The 14,904-nt window shown below is 38.5% G+C and overlaps 1 pseudogene; it reads left to right on the top strand.

Annotated features, from left to right (window-relative positions):
• Positions 1 to 14,904, top strand: part of LOC109054505 — a 57,328-nt pseudogene that overhangs the window by 39,684 nt on the left and 2,740 nt on the right.

Raw genomic sequence — 14,904 nt, 5'->3', positions numbered from 1 at the left:
CTATATCATTTAAATCATGATTTAATAATAAAATAATAATAATTATTATTATATATTTGTACACACATTATTTCCTATCACATTTAAATGTGATTCATTTAATACATGGCACATTGCCAAAGTTACATAGTGTTTTGTTTGTAATTTCAGAAGGGTACCCTTGATATGCAGAATTATATTGTCAAAGCCTTTCAGACACAAACTGCAGGGACTCATTTAGGATAGAGTAGTATTGTGTAGTATTGTTTAAGGGCTTCCTGAGAGGTTCCTGTGTGTTAACACTTGTGGGTCTCTCTCTTTCGGCAGACACGGCGCAGGAGCAGGGCCTGGATCTCGAGCCACCTGTCCTGATGGAGGAGGAGACGGAGGTGATGGAGGAGATGGAGGTGGAGGAGAGAGTGGTGGAGATAGAACATCCTCTGCCATGCCTCAGTGAATCTGACACACAAGGCATTATCAAGGGCAGAGATCTATTCGTATGTCGGCATTGAGGCAGTGTTGGACCAGATGAGACGCAAAACCATGAAGGCTGGCTTTGAATTTAATATCATGGTGGTTGGTAAGTGGAGCAATTGGATTTTTTTAAGCAGGATATGTCCAATCTGTATTTGAACAGGAAAAAAATATCAAGCCTTTAAAAATACAAAGCCCTCACACCTGGTTCAGAATAGTACATTGAAATTTCAAGTGACAGGCATAACAGCTTGGTCTAAATGACTTCACACCTCTTGTTTTCTCTCTGCTCAACGTGTGAACTTTAACTCGTTTAGTTTTTACCTCATGAGCTTAGTTGAAATGTAGTGACGATTTAGCCAAGACTGCAAAAATGAAAATAGAACAGATTTGAGGTGTCAAATCAGGTAAAAAGTCCCAAGCATCAATAGCTGAGTATGGTTGTCTATGAAGGGGACAGGAAGACTGTTCAGCGTCTAACAGGAAACACAGACAGGTGAAGAGGAAATGGTGCCATTGCCTGTTAAAGGAAATGTTTAAAACTCAGCTCTTTTCAGAGACTGTTATTCAGAAAGAGCTTGTTAAAAACAAATATACAAAGATATTAAATAGGATGGGTGATATAGCCATATTTTAATATCACAGTAATGATATGTGTGCTTTCTTGAGCAGCAAATCAGCATAGTGATTTCTGAAGGATCATGTGACACTGAAGATTGGAGTAATTGCTGCTGAAAATTCAGCTCTGTCATCACAGGAATAAATTACATGTTAAAATATATTAAAATAGAAAAGAGTTTTTTTGTTTTTTTTTAGTCTTAAAAGTCATAGATTTTATGCCAGGTTACCAACTAGGGTTGTACTCTGCGTGCTCAGTAGAGCTTGCTGGTATTAACTGTCCTGGGCAGTTACTGGACATCTGCCTGATTCAAACTGGCCACCTTATTCAAGCCTGACCAATCAGAGCACTGGAACCTCCCAAATCCCCCTGTGCATCTAGAAGAGAGAGGGTGAAGCATGCAGGAAGAAGTAGGAACAGGAGGGGGTGTTGGCTGAATGTGGGCCTTACCTAATTAAATGGCAAGGGCTATTGTTGTGCTTTCTGTGGGCTGGGAGGCAGGGCCAGGCTAGAGCTGAATGTGGCTCAGAGTGTTCCCCAACTGGGCCAGCCAAGGGGATTTATGATGGCTGTGGCATCACAAATTCAAGGCCATCCAACTCTCCAGTAAGAGCCATTCTTCTTTTCCACTTTTTTTCATTGCTCTATCTTTTAAACAGACTTGCCAGGTTTTCCTCACTCCCTTGCTTGTGCTTTCTTTCCCCTTGGTGGCTCCTACATAGTAGTAATAGAAAGGACATTTTGCCAAATCCTTCAAAGGCTGTGAGTCTCACGGAGAAACACAGTATCATCCACTGTTCCACAACGATGTCAGCAAAACAAATTAAAGCTGAAGTGTGTAGTTTCTGCACCACTGACTTCACCACTAGCTTTCTAAACTGTTCTTCCAAAACAGTCCTACCACCCCGTTCCCATCTGTCATTGTTTGGACACTCTGTTAGACCCATCCCTGGAGCATTTTGTCTTTTTTTTTGTCTTTTTTTTTTAAAGTAATAAAAAGTCCCACAACTGTCTCATTTCCATCAGAAAGGACAAGCTCACTGAATTTAAACGACTTTGTTTTTTGAATTCTTAAAGGGTAAATCTGAATGATTTATGTCACATGTATTTTTTGAATTATTAAGGGTTAAGTATGCCTTTTGACATCTTCAAGGTTTTTGTTAAAACTATAGGTCACATTTTTGTATTCCCACCCACAAACAGTTAGATCAAGCCCAGAGCATTATGGGTGTTGAAGTTTCCCTATCTTTTTGGCAAAAGTGAATGCCACATCAATTTTCTGTATTTATGCAGCATTATTTTATTTTATTTTATTTTATTTTATTTTATTTTATTTTATTTTATTTTATTTTATTTTATTTTATTTTATTTTATTTTATTTTATTTTATTTTATTTTATTTTTTCTACTTTATTTTATTTTGTTTTATTTTTTGTTAATATTAGTTGTTGTGAATTACTTTTTTTTGTTAAGCTTTGTATTTAACTGTATTGTATTTAATTTAAAATGGCTGATTATTTTATTTTATAAGGCTAATTTAATTTCACATTTTAAGTATCCTATATACACAATATTAAACAATATTTTCACACATTTGCTAAAATTACAGCTTGATTGGAAATTTTGTACGATATAAATACTTTTAAAATATTTTAAAAACAATATCATATACACACAATAAATACTGGAATGTTTTTTTTACACATATGCATTATAACCAGTTATAAGCATGAAAAACATAATGACATCACTTACATTAAAACATCAGTTTTAATGTGATGTTTATCTAACATAAATAAAAAGATACAATCTTTCTTTTATTGTTTCAAATAAAAGTAAATAATAGCTGATAAAAGTAGCCAAAGTTGAAGAAACACTCAATAAATACACTTCAGCTTTAAATATGATCTACTCATAGTGTGTGGGAATGATATTAGGAGAAGATATGACAATAACAGTCTTAACCTGTTCTCATTTTGGCCACTTGGATGCTTTTCGCCTCTCTATCCAGAGCAGCTTGAAACCTGTTTGATAGCGAGCAGATCAGAGGCATGTTAAAGCAGATCAGTGTTGTGATGAATTCTGCAGAGCAAAAACAGCTCGGATCCAGTATCACTCCCCCAAAAGCTGGCTCTCTAACATTTGGCCTGTGCAAGTTTCTTCCGTGGCTCAGTGAACTGTGGAGGTTACAGCATTGGTATTGTAATAGGTATGGTGGTGCTTTCCATGCCTGCTACTCTGTACATGCATCAAAGGTGAACTGCTCTCTCCCTCTCTCGGTAGAGGCAGCTGTGGAAATGTTGGTAGGAAAAAAGGAGCAAGAAAGATCTGTTTAACTCACTCTCAATACACCGTAGAGCTATTGATAGATCATTTGATTTCTCCCTTTAATGTAGTGCAAAGGACCTTTATTTTGAACATGGAATGTTTGAATTTAAAACAATTTAATGGTTTATGTACATCTTCTGTTTGTGTATTTTGCTGTTGCCTTGGCAGCACATTTTAGAGCACAAGAGCAGGGGTTCTGACAAGAAGGGTGTGTTTGGGAACGCTAGCATGTACTAGCTAGCATGACATGACAGTGAATGCAAAGAGGAGGAATTGTGCGAAAGCAAGATACACACAACAGGATGAAACTCTACAGGATTAGTTTGGTGTGCTTCGCTCACCTGTCCACATTGTCCTGCCCTGGGGTGCTCTTATCCGAGAGTTGCACACACATATGGTAGCATTTGGAGTCTGTTGGTCTGTGTAGTTTGTACTCAATTGTAAAGGTCAGGACCTTTTTGTAGCCTCTGGGCTTAAACTACTGCTAGTCTCCCAGTTTCCCATAAGTCAAATAGCAGTCTGCTCCCAAATACGAGTTTAGCATATTCTGACATTTTTAATGCAGTCAATACATTCAGCTTTGTTGTCGCCCTCAAGTCAATGGGGCTTCGTAGACATTGTGTTCAAAGAAAAGCTTTATAAATTCAGTTGTGTTTCAAAGTGTCTCAGAGGAGATGTGTTTTCACCATTTGAAATGCTTTTGAGAAATCAACTGGAGTTAATCACGTGACACTGGTAAAATTATTACCTGAATTTATTAAAGTTTCATGTGGTTGCGGTAAATGACAGGTTGTTACAACGCAACACTTCTGGGTGAGTGTGTCAATATATGACTCAGACAAGCACCTGACTGGGTCAAGCCTTTATTCTTTTCACATTATCTCAGCATCAGTTTATGTTTGGTTGCATTAATGGTTCTTGACCATACATTATTCTTCCAAAAAAAGCAGTATATGTTGGTTTGGTATGTTTTGAAGCCTGGCAGCTGGTTTGAGCAGGTTAAGCTGGTCCTTAGTTGGTCATGAGGTGGTTTAGGGTGGACCTGGGTGGCTTTTAAGCTGGCTATGAGCTGGTCCTGAGCAGGAGCTAGTTGCTTAGGGCCAGCTTAGGACCAGCACAAACCAGCTGCCGTGCTTCAAAACATACCTAACCAGCGTATGCTGTTTTTTTAATATACAGCTTGCAGCAAAGAATGACCAGTGCAGTCCTTAAACAAAATGAAATAGTCTTATTAGCCAAATCAAAAATATACAGCACGACTATATATTGCAGCGCAAACAGAGTTGTCTGATTCCCAAATTCATGAATGGGTTCTGACTGGTTTAAACACTTACAGCCTAAATCAACCTAGTTACTGACTGGTTGTTCATATGACAATGTGTCCAAAAAATATGGCGCAAAAATGTAATAAAAATTTGGCAATGGATTTGCATTTCCTTTTTTCCAGATATTTATTAATATTTCTTCCAAAATGGTATAGAATAAGAATCATTTAGGGGAATCAAAACCTCTTGTTCCCAGTCCTATAGAACAGGTACAGTATGTGTGAATACACTGAAATCTTCAGGAAGCCCTGCTTTGCTCCGACATCGTCTGAACTGGTAAATCAAATAGGCCCAGGAGGATACACAATGTAGAATGTCAGTTCCTCATAAATTTGATGTCAACTGCCTCCCATGGTAAGAAGCCATGGCGTAAATCCATCAAAGCCTACGTTAAGGTGGGCAATGATGTAGGAGCCAGATCTCCCTGCCTCTGTCGTATATCTCTGTCAAATCGTTTCATCCACTGGCAGCTTCCCGAGGCGTCCAGGCCTCTCAACAGGTAGAAACGGAGCGGTGAGAGCATTTAGCACATTCCCTATCCCTGCCCTGCGAACAGGAAGCTGACCGGTGGGCCCGAGGGGCCCTCTAAGCGAGACAGAACACACACTGCCCATCAACAGCACTCAATACTAAGCAGCTCACATTAACAGAGCACATGTCCTTTGAGGTTATGAAGGTGGCCCCATAGATTTACCCTTATTTGTGTGAATTGAGATGGCCTTGATAAGGCTCCTTCTCTAGTAATAGCTTCCTCCCTCTGATCTGCTCTCCGTGAGGACTAGTGTGAAAGAGTCATTAAGTGGAAAAGCTCCCGGCGGTGTGGTGTTGTCAGTGTGTTTGGATACCCACCAGATAAGACGCTAAAGCACTTTGCCTTGGCTTGACCTGGTTCTATTACATCACCGATGATTTGCAGTATCAAGGGCTTATGTAAACCCTGGAGGGCTGCGCTGCCTGGTCATGTGATACTTTCTTTCATCTTATCTGTGTGCAGTAATAAAGTTTTATCCCCCCTGCTAATGCATAGCAAAGGCCGTCCTGCAAATAAACGTGCCCAGGGTCTGCTACATATGCAGTTAATTGTACTTTACTGCAGTTTACAAACAAAAGCCATTAAATCTATTCTCTTTTTCATTGACAGGTCAGAGCGGTCTGGGGAAGTCAACGCTCGTAAACACACTCTTTAAGTCCAAGGTCAGCAGGAAGTCCTGCACTCCTAATTATGAGGAGAAGATCTCGAAAACTGTCCACCTGCAATCAGTCAGCCACAGTGAGTACTGAACGCTTCTTTCTTCACAGCTACCACATCACACACCCGTCACACCCAAGAGGTCAAGGTTTTGCTGATTTGCACAGCCCTGTTTGCCCTGCTGGTAATATTATAACTGCATAATTTGGACCCAATAAACATCTTTGAACACTGAAGGTGTCTTTCAAAATTGTGCTTTTGTCCTAAACAGCCACGAAAGGGCACTTTGTCAATAGATGTGTCCCAAATGATGTACATACACAATTTTATCTAGTGTATTCATTTCTTGGTATGTTCAAGTCCTCCAAAGTTCATATTTATGAGTTGGGAAGCCGCAATTATGACGTCAGTTGCATTCGGAGCAAGATGGCAAGTAAAACAAATACCTTTTTTAAAACACTACTACAAAATCAGATGTGTCTTTGCTTTGTTTTTATTTAGTTTATGAAGGTGCTGTAAACTGTTGCTGTTATTTATTATTATATTGTAATTGAACAATACTATTAAATTTTGTACATGCAACTAAGCTAGTTCTATTGTAAATATAAAAAGAAGATTTTTTTTTTACCCCTTCTGACAAGAATTGTTTGCACAATGCGAGAAGTACAATACCTAACAGGTATTTTATTAGCATTCGCTGTTTTTTAATTTAAAGGCTATGATGCTTCAAAACTAAATCTGATAGCTTTAGCATGTTTAGCCCCTCCTCTTCTGCTACATGGGGGAATCTGTTGAGTGCATAAAATAGCCACACTTATTTTGTAGTCGAGGAAGTGTACTGTTAGTGGCTTGCTGCGTAAATTTTTTTTGGACACACTTCTTACACTATTTATGGTATTGGTGCAAAATCCCACTCATTTGTGCATTTGGAGTAATTTTTATTTTCAGTGTAGACCGGCTAGAAACACAATGCATTATGCCTGGTGTTTCACATCAATAAGATGACATGCTACAGAGTGTTGGCCTGAGTGATTTCTGAAAGGATGGAAGGATTAAAGAAGAATGACATTTAGACAGGACAAACTGGAGTCTGCTCTGGGTTTTGTAGGGTTTGACTAGGAAAAGGGCCAGAGTGATCAGAGCATGTGCTCTGAAAGGAAAAAGAAATGAAAAAGCCTGCAAGGGGGATGGATTAGGAGAGATCAATCACAAAACTTCAACTGTTGAGATCAGGCCACAGCTGTCATTATGAGCTCTCCTTCAGAGAGAATGACAGAGGAAGAATGCGCAGTGGACGTATTTATCCCACTGGTCAGGAGATGACTGGTGTTCTAATGGAGGCCACCACTTATGCACGGCGTCTGGCTCAGCTGTGTGAGTGAATGAATTGGTTGATTGAGCAATGTGCCATCTCTGTCTTGCATACTTCCTCCGGACTCAGAGTAACAATCAGTAGAGACTTGGGTTCTTCTATCCAAACAGGAAGGTGTGTTTTTGTGAAGATGTGTAGAATTACGTTTCATTTAGGCTTGTTTTGCCAATGAAGCAAAGATTGTTTGGAATGACCTTTGTTACTTTGCTTTTGAGGTAAACTATGGATTGTTTCACAGATTTTCTTGACATACTTGAGGATACTAAACTTGATTGTCAATTGTCAACACATTGTGATTACATTTTGGGACTGGTATTGATAACCTGGTAATTGTTTTAATCTTATGGTTTCATTTCAATACTATTTGGTCAACATAAAACACTTAAATTTAAATTAATTGTTTACCATTTAAAGGTAAATATAGAATTTTTAGGCATTGTAACATTATAATGTTTAGCATGAAAATGCACTTTCATTTTGAGATTAGCTAAAGATTTAGATACAATTAACACTGCCATTAAAGTAAGGATGGAAATGTCATAACTGGTTCTTCCAGTGGAAATTTAACACTAGAAAATACAATACACAATACAGTAGAAATGATTAGTCGTTACATCCATTTCATCGCAACTTTATTTTTTGTGTGTTTTTGAAGATTAACTATAATTGAGCATTAAACCCAAAGTATACTTCAATTTTGACATGACCGATTAGCATACAGCATAGCCTTTCAAAATATGCTCCATTAGAATGTATGTGTGAAAATGTAAAAGTTGGGGAAATGATAATGTACAATAAAAACAGATCAATTAAAAAAACCTCCAAGACCATGTTTGCAGCTATACAAGGGTGCTGCCTCATTTTATACTAAGCAGAGAAAACTGAACTGTATATCACGCAGAGAGATGCATGTTCTTTCAAACATCCCGCATACGGCAATGAGAAAGCAATGAATCTCCATTTTGCTTCTAGCGGCGCCACCATGCTTCATTGGAGAGGGGCGTGAAAGGCAGATGCCGTAGCCAACTGCACTAGTCCTTTAAATGAAAGTATTGTTTGAGTGTGTGTGTGTGTGTGTGTGTGTGTGTGCTTGCCCTCAGAAGTTAGTGTAGTCGCGCACACAGCTATCTATCTTCATTTCTCACTTTAGACTGTCTGACAAGGGTCTAATAAACACAAAATTTGATAGTGGTCCTCTGTCTCTTGTATTCAGAAATACCTCAGTAGGACAAGTAAAGAAATCATGCTCCCTTTCACTGGGTAGCAAAGGCCTGCAGTACTGCAAAAACGAGACTAACTAAAAAATGTATATGCTTTTGCACTGTTATCTAATTACTCCTGGGTCAGGAGTTTTTGGAGTTATGTTATCTAGTTTTAATATAGTTATCTAATCTAAATCACAAATCTGCCCAATAGAATGACCTACAGTACAAGATTGCATCTCAGATGTAGAGAGAAAATAATCGAATGATTCTGTCACAGGATGTTGCGAGACACCGGATAAGCATGCCTCCGCTTGTAGTTTTAAGTGTCATTCAATTGCTGTACAAAGGCCTTTGCTGGGCTGGGTTATTAGCATAGCCTGCTAACTTAATTGCCATAGTTCCTACTTGACAGCAGAAATGTATGAAGACTGCTGAACTTTGCCCCCAGTCTGGATATGGGCACATAAATATCCAATTACAAAACCCTACAGAAGAAATGGTGTTAATTGTTGTTACAGCCATGTGCAGGTTTCATAGCCGCTATGCTAAACCTCTCTCCTTATTTCTTTAGTTTGCTGCCTACTGGTTTTAAAATCAGTCATTTGAAAGAGTCATTTGATTTTGCTTTCAGGGAAATTTTTAGACCTAGATTTGCTTGTTGATCTCTCTTCTGTTTCTGACTTCCCCTTGACAGGTTTTAGATATGGAAATGTTAACCTGTGTCACTCTTGCAACAGCTTTGCTTCTTTGCAGCTTTCACTTCAGTTAGCCAAAGGTCAAATTGTTGAAATCTGTATTTAGATTCAAAAACGGTCATTTCCTGTATTTCTGTGCATCAGAATCTTCACAGTTGCTGCCTCAGTATATTACTTTATGGAAAATCTTAAAAGCTTTGGGAAGTTTTCTGTGTGTGATCAAGAACAAGTGTTTTTAGCATGTCTGTGTCATTGCAACTGGAAAGCAGTTTCTATCCAGTTGTAGCAGCATCTGTTGTATCTCTGTCCTACCACAGCCAAACCTCATTGCTCACAGACCTCTCAAAACTTATGGCCCAATAGTTTATAAATGTTTGACGTGCAGAATGGAACAGAGGGTGGATGAGAGTAAAAGAATGGGAGAAGCTGGGTGTGCTGTTTCTTAACAAAACAAGATTGACGATAAGGCGGTTCAGCTTGTGACTTCCTGAGATATCCCCGTGGTTCAGGAGACACCCCTCACTGACTTCTCAGCGTAGCACAACGTAAACATTACAGTGAATGAGAGTGTCCTGTTCCTCTTCGGGTTTTTTTTTATGTTAGTCTTCAGAAAAGCGAGTCTGTAGAGCTCAACACATGATGCAAATATTTACTTTTTTTACTGTTATGATTGCATTAGCCCTCATGTGAGAATTTATTACTATCTGTACGATTACTGATGGGAAAAAAAAAAAATTCTATATCATTAAACTCTTTACATTAAAATCTTTTAATGTACATTATCATATACACAGCTATTCAGAGGTTTGGGGTTGGTAAGATTTTTGAAAGAAGTCTTATGCTCACCAAGGCTGCATATTTGATCACAAATTCAGTAAAAAGAGTAATATTGTGAAATATTATTACAATTTAAAATAACTGTTTTCTATTTTTAATATATTTTGAATTGTAGTTTATTTCTGTGACGCAAAGCTGAAATTTCAGTAACCATTACTCCAGTATGCTGATTTGGTGCATTGCTTATTATCATCAATGTTGAAAACAGTTATTTGTTTGTTTGTTTAAGTGGAAATTGTCAAAAGAGCAGCATTGGTTTGAAATAGTCCATTAAAACTATTAATTTCTTTAAACAGAACTTTTTTGAATGGTTGTATATATATATATGTAACAATTGTCTCATCTAAAAAAATTTGAGCTGAAACATAACTTATACCTCCAGTCCGCCCAGCAATAAATTTTCTTCTCTAGCTAAGAAAAAGTGTAGAACCTTCTGTCTAGACTGTAATTAATGGTGCCTTTTTGTTTCCTAGCTACCTTTTTCTTCTTCATTAGAGATCATTTCAGTGGTTCATCAGTGTAAATATAACCTTCTGCAAATACTTTAAAAAGGTTGGAACAATATACCTGTACTTGTGTTTTCAATCAAAATGACAAAACTGCTCCTTGTGTTACTGCTAAACTACTAAATTGCCTCTGCATTGTCCGATTTGAGACATTTCGTCTAGCAGATGTCTTGCTGTCCCTTGCTTCCCCAGCAGTTTTATCTTTCCAAAGTGCAGGCCTATGGAAAACAAAGAGTACCAAAGTCTCAGGGTGCCTGACACCTCCACACACTACAAAGCTGCCCACTGGCCCTCACAGCCCGTGAAAAAAAGCTGGCCTGTAGACTGACCGCCAGGGGAGATGAGTGTTACACAAACCCCCCCCCCCCCCCCACCCCTCCGCCTTTTCTCAAAGACTACACAGTGTAGAAAATGAAGTGGCGGGCTGCTCAATGCCACCATTCAGCTGTACTCCCTCCATGTGAGTGAATATGGGAAGAACTAAGCCCTGCTTTGTCGCTGAGTCACGCCAAGAGAGGCATTTGTGTTTCCATTAGCTTTTCAATCATTGGCCCACCAATCCAAAAAAACAAAAAATCAATCATCATCAGATAGGGTTATAGCACTTTGAAACTCATAAACTGGAGTGTTGACTGACAGTTTAATTTTTCCTCGTTACAGTCTCGTCATATTTTCCTTGATTGCCTCATCCAGAAGGATTAATGTGATGAGTTAACAGCAAATGTCAATCAACCAATGCATGGGATACAGTAGGGGTCCCTGCTTGCACAGACAGCTTATTAGACCCTTTTTGCAGGCTGATTTGCATTCTTGCAGCATTATATCAGGCTGAAATAAAAAGCTCAGGGTCTTCAGTGTAAGATTTTAACGGATAGTCCCTAAGAATTGATGTTTCTGGAAAAAGAAAGTGAAATCCTTGTTAACCTCTTCTCCATTCAGTCTGCTGTGGATCCATCTAGATTTGTTTTATTTCAGCCCTCTTCCTTCCACTCTTTTACTCTCTGTCTTGTTATTTTCTAGTCATCGAGGAGAAAGGGGTGAAGATGAAGCTTACAGTAATTGACACCCCTGGATTTGGAGACCAAATCAACAATGAGAACTGGTGAGAGTGACATTTCCAAAAGACATCCTGAAATTCATGCTGATTCAATGTTTTATTTAAATTATGTTAATAATACCATTTTCACTAGCTCAGGCTTTTGGACCCCACTATAGCTATTAAGAGAGCTCTGTGTGAGATAAATTCTTTAGTAATTAGAGAGCATTTTGGCATAGGCTTTACTGTTAAAGTAATTATTTATTTGACACTAAAATCATGCCTTAGTGGTCTTCAGAATGTTTATTTTAAAAAAATACTATGTTTCTTCTACTTTGTCTGACTTCTACATTAAGTATATGTTGTTAATTGTGATGTTAATCCTTCCCTGTGTGTGTGTTTGTTTGTTTGTTTTTTTATCAGCTGGGAGCCTATTGTACAATATGTCAATGAACAGTATGAAAAATACCTGAAGGAAGAGCTGAATGTCAACAGGAAGAAAAGAATCCCTGACTCCCGTGTTCACTGCTGTGTCTACTTCCTGCCAGCCACTGGACACTGGTGTGTGCCAACTTCCTGCACACATCACTGGTTCACACACAGCCATATGTGTTAAAATGCTGTCTGTCATATTTGTATGACATGGCTTCATCTGAAAATTTCAGGGGTCTTAGTTTGGAGATTTTAACGCACTAACCTAGTGAGAGTTTGTGAAAAATCATTCTTTTGGCAGCAAAACATATTCATCTTCTTAATGAAAACAGTCTGACAGCTGTGAGATAATTGCTGTTTTTTTGTTTTTGTTTTTGTTTTTTAATGCAGTGGACCCTAACATATGGATATAATTTGTAAATCATTAAAATTTTTAATATTTAATTTTTAATTTAAATATGCACTACCATTCAAAAGTTTGGGATCAGAAAGATTCTTTTGTCAAGTAATCATGTTTTTGAGAAGCATCTTACGCTCACAAGGGTTGCATTTATTTGATCAAAAAATACTGTAAAAACAGTAATATCATTACAATTTAAAATAACTATTTTCTATTTTAATATGTTTTAAAATGTAATGTATTCCTGTGATGGCAAAGCTGAATCTTAGTGTCACATGATCCTTCAGAATCATTCTAATACAATGATTTGCTTCTCAAGAAACTTTTCTTATTATTATCAATACTAATCACTGCTTGTACTGTTTAATATTTTTGTGGAAACCATGATACATTTTTTCAGGATTATTTGATGAATAGAAAGTTCAAATAATTTTTTTGTAACATTATAAATGTCACTTTTGATCAGTTTAATGTATCATTTCTGAATAAAATTATAAAAAAAAAAAAAAATAACCTCACCGACCCCAGACTTTTGAATAGAGGTGAATGTACCGTTAATTTTAGTTCATGTAAGGATATTTTAGCTCCACATGATCTAGATTTATTTATTTTCATTTATTTATTTAGAAGTCACTTTTATCAAAAGCAAATTATCTATATACTGTGAACCCCATTTTTACCTATATTTAGAGAATAAGTCAAAAAGGGTGTTAAATGTGTAATCGGTGTAAAATAGCTCTTAGTAATGATCCATCTTGCTCTTCTACAGGTTACGCCCTATAGATGTGGAGTTTATGAGGAGACTGGGGAAGATAGTGAGCATCGTCCCAGTGATCGCCAAGGCAGACACACTTACTCTGGAGGAGCGGCTAGAGTTCAAACAGAGGGTGAGCTGTCAGTCATCAACACCTGCGTGCAGAACTTCACTCACATTTTATGATATGCAGACACAATCGGATTCACCACTCTATATTTTCACCCACACGGAAATATTCACCCCTTTGCATAATTGAGGTCATGAATATGGATGACCTGCTGCTGAATGCTGGAATTTTCAAAAATCACAGCTCAGCTGTGTAGATTAAAAAAAGTGAGATGGATTGAAAATCCTGGGCTGAATGGAGGGAGAGAGAATCATTGCATTCGAATATCCAAAGGTCTCTTGGCATGCGGCTGCTCACTCTGGGTTGGAAAAATGAATAGGCCATGCTAAGGTTACAAGCAGTGTTTGCGACGTCTCCGTCGGGAGACGGTCTCTCCTCTGACTGATGTATAGCTACTACATTGGCCCGGGCCACTTGCCACCAGTTCTCTCCTCAGAGCGCTTTTGGACAGCTCCGACGGCACGGACCGCAGGGCCAGAACGGCCCCCGCACACAGTGTGTCTCCTATCAATATACACCAAACAACAATCCTAATGATGTACTCTGTCATTTCAGCCCATTATCCAGAGCTGTCTCTCAGTGCTCAATAGCTCGAGCAGAGCGCCGTGCGGGGGCGGACGTCACACTGTGCTCAAGATATCAATCGCTGATATCATATCCATGTACAACAACCGCACTCCAAAATCCTCCCCCACACGAACACATGGCAGCAAAGGCATTAATGTCTAATGCTTTGCACCTCGGGCTCGGAATTCTGGCTGTGAGGGGGGGGAAAACTGAATTTCCTGGTGAACTTTACTGTGGCCTGTGACTTCAAGAATGCATGAGGGTTGAGACTGAGACTAGTAAAATACAGTGCGAAGAGCTGGAGGGAGAGAAACTGCTGTCATATTTCACCCCCGGGGTGATTGTGCGGGTTTTGTGTGTGTGTGTGTGTGTGTGCGGTAGATTGTAAAAATCAGTGTAAATCCATCTAACTGGAAGCTTCTCTCTGCAGATAAGACAGGACCTACAGGCCAACGGGATCAGAGTGTATCCTCAGAAAGAATATGATGAGGATGCTGAAGACCGGATACTCAACGATAAGATTAGGGTATGAAGACTCTACTTTAAGAATTTATTCCTGTGCTGTGTTGAAATGGTTAGTTCACCCTTAAATGATCATTCCTGTTGAAGGGTTTAGAAACAAAATTATGACAGAGGTATCATTTTTTAAGGGATGAAATGTTGCAGAAAATGTACTCATCTTTAGGCCATCCAAGATGTAGATGAGTTTGTCTCTTCGTCTGAATGGATTTGGAGAAATTTAGCATTACATCATTTGCTCACCAATGGATCCTCTGCAGTGAATGGGTGCCGTCAGAATGAGAGTCCAAACGGCTGATAAAAACATCACAATAATCCACACAACTCCAGTCCATCAATTAATGTCTTGTGAAGTGAAACAAATCCATCATTAAGCATTGAAAAAGTCCATCCCCTGATGCCTTCTCACATCAAAACTGATGTATTTGTTTAGAACTGTTTTGGACTGTTTTTGCTTGTAAACAGAGCTTGATATGTGCATATTTGGAGTCATGTGGATTACTTGTGGATTATTGTGATGTTTTTATCAGCTGTTTGG

This window comes from Cyprinus carpio, chromosome A3, assembly GCF_018340385.1.
Source record: "Cyprinus carpio isolate SPL01 chromosome A3, ASM1834038v1, whole genome shotgun sequence".
In the NCBI taxonomy this organism is placed as follows: Eukaryota; Metazoa; Chordata; class Actinopteri; order Cypriniformes; family Cyprinidae; genus Cyprinus; species Cyprinus carpio.
The sequence above is the reverse complement of the archived record's forward strand: the minus strand, read 5'-3'. Positions and strand labels throughout refer to the sequence as shown.